The sequence below is a fragment of the Primulina eburnea genome, chromosome 15 (assembly GCF_022965805.1).
Source record: "Primulina eburnea isolate SZY01 chromosome 15, ASM2296580v1, whole genome shotgun sequence".
Taxonomy (NCBI): Eukaryota; Viridiplantae; Streptophyta; class Magnoliopsida; order Lamiales; family Gesneriaceae; genus Primulina; species Primulina eburnea.
In genome coordinates this window covers 12,283,425-12,285,709 of record NC_133115.1, presented here as the reverse complement: position 1 = coordinate 12,285,709, position 2,285 = coordinate 12,283,425, and the positions used below count along the sequence as shown (strand labels likewise).

At 39.2% G+C, this 2,285-nt stretch overlaps 1 non-coding gene across 1 annotated transcript; it reads right to left on the bottom strand.

The window, feature by feature from the left end:
• Positions 1–1,451: 1,451 nt before the first annotated feature.
• Positions 1,452–1,558, bottom strand: LOC140815763 (small nucleolar RNA R71). Its single transcript, XR_012114410.1, has one exon. It is a non-coding gene; the product is annotated as a small nucleolar RNA R71 (small nucleolar RNA).
• Between the last annotated feature and the right edge of the window lie 727 nt (positions 1,559–2,285).

The window sequence follows — 2,285 nt, the reverse complement described above, 5'->3', positions numbered from 1 at the left end:
TTATTCAGTTTTTAATTCTTAGATTGTTGTTGGTTTTTATTATGAATTTTAGTAGCTAAACTCTAGATTTGTTGGGATTGGAGGGGATCCTACCCCGTACTCGTTGTTTAACATTATTTCTCGACGTTTTTACTAGTGATTTGTTTATGCTATTGTTCTTTCTTATTTCAATCGAAGCTTAGCTAACTTCCTTTGATTATTTCATGTTGTTAATGATTTCGATAGAATAATTAACAATACGATCAAATAGTATAAACCACGGATTTACAATTTTAGTAGATATACGGAATTGGGTACGTGTCGATAGTGATAGTTCACCCGGATGAAAGCTAGTGGATTCCATAGAATGTAATGCAATCTTGAACTGTTAAATATTTGAGGACACTTAAGTACTGCATGTTTTTGATTAGTATTAATATAGCTCGACAGAGTATATTAATTAGTCTAGGGAATTCCGTCGAATGCACGAGTAAAAGTCGAGTGTAGTTAGTTAAACACGAGTGGTAGGTGAACTGATAATTTCCCAACAAATTCGTTTCTCATTTGATTTTAATCCAAATTAATCATTGCTTTCTTTGAAACGTTTTCTTTGCATTTTAATTAATTTAGTTATTTGATATACAGTAGTTTAATCATCAACTCATTCTATCGTTGCTAAAGAATTTTACTTGAAAATAAAAATATTGTAACGCAGTCCTTGTGGATCGATACTCGTATTCACTTACGTTTATTATAACTTGACTATCGTGCACTTGCGATATTTAAATCGAGCTTTCAATTATAAAATAAATTTTGGGACTATTCACTGTGCAAGTTTTGCTCGATCAAGTTTTTGGCGCCGTTGCCGGGGACTGTTGATTCACAATTTTTTATTTTTCATTTAAATTCTTTAGTATTATTTATTTTATTGTTATTTGATACTCTCATTGTGTTGCAAATTTTTCTTGTGGTGCATGCGATGATCACTCGAGTGTAAGCTTGAGCCTTTTGACCCCGAGATCGAACGCACAGCTAGACGTCGACTACAGCAGCAGAGAGCGAAGGAAAGAATGGAAGGCGATCAACAAAGAGAGGAGCCAAGGCGTATACCGATGTTGGATTCTGCACAGCCGTCTCTTGATGGAGCACGTCCAAGCATCGTTAGACCAGTCATCCGAGTCAATCAGTTTGAGATCAAGCCAGCTATCATTCAGATGATTCAGAACACTGTCCAATTTGGGGGAAGTGCACTCGACGACCCTAACTCTCATATAGCTGACTTTCTTGAAATTTGTGATACTTTTAAGTTTAATGGCGTTTCTGATGATGCTGTTCGTTTGCGTTTATTTCCATTTTCACTGAGAGATAAAGCTAAGTCGTGGTTAAACTGTTTGCCTGTAGGGTCTATCACTACATGGGAGGATATGGCAAAGACATTCATGATCAAGTACTTTCCTCCGTCGAAGACTATGAAACTTAGAGCCGACATTACTACTTTTGCTCAATATGAGAACGAGTCACTTTACGAGGCATGGGAGCGCTACAAGGACTTGTTGAGGAGATGTCCACACCATGAACTACCTCTCGGGTTAGTTGTTCAAACTTTCTACTACGGTCTGCTTACTCCTAACCGTACTATGATAGATGCTGCTGCCTGTGGTAATTTACTGAGAAAAACGGCTGAGGAAGGATATGAGTTATCGGAGGAAATGGCTGCTAGTAGCTATCATCCTCAGTCTGATAGGCAGAGACGAGGTGCTGGAGTTAATCAAGTTAATGATCTGGCGGCGGTTTCAGCACAGTTAGAGGCGTTGAATAAAAAGATTGATGGGATGAGCATGAGTGGGTCGGCTATGCGTCTGCAAGAAATTTTCTGTGATAAGTGTGGGGGTGAGCATGATGTGCAGGATTGCCAAGATGGCAATCCATTATATGTGCCTGAGGGAGCATCGGTTAAACAAGTGGGATTCCAGAACCGTCCTAGAAATGACCCTTACTCGAACACATATAATCCGGGATGGAGGAATCACCCAAACTTTTCATGGGGAGGTCAAAACAACCAAAATCGCCAACAAAGAGGTCCACCATATGGGATGCACCAAGGATTCAAGCCAGAACCGCCTCGGGAGGAGAAGTCCAATTTAGAGCAAATGATGACTAAATTTATTTCTGCAACAGAGACGAGATTTCAGAATCAAGATGCATCCATAAAGGGGTTAGAGAATCAAATTGGACAATTGGCTAAGTTGATTGCTAATAGGGAGCAAGGAGCTTTGCCAAGCAACACGGAAACTAACCCAAGAGAA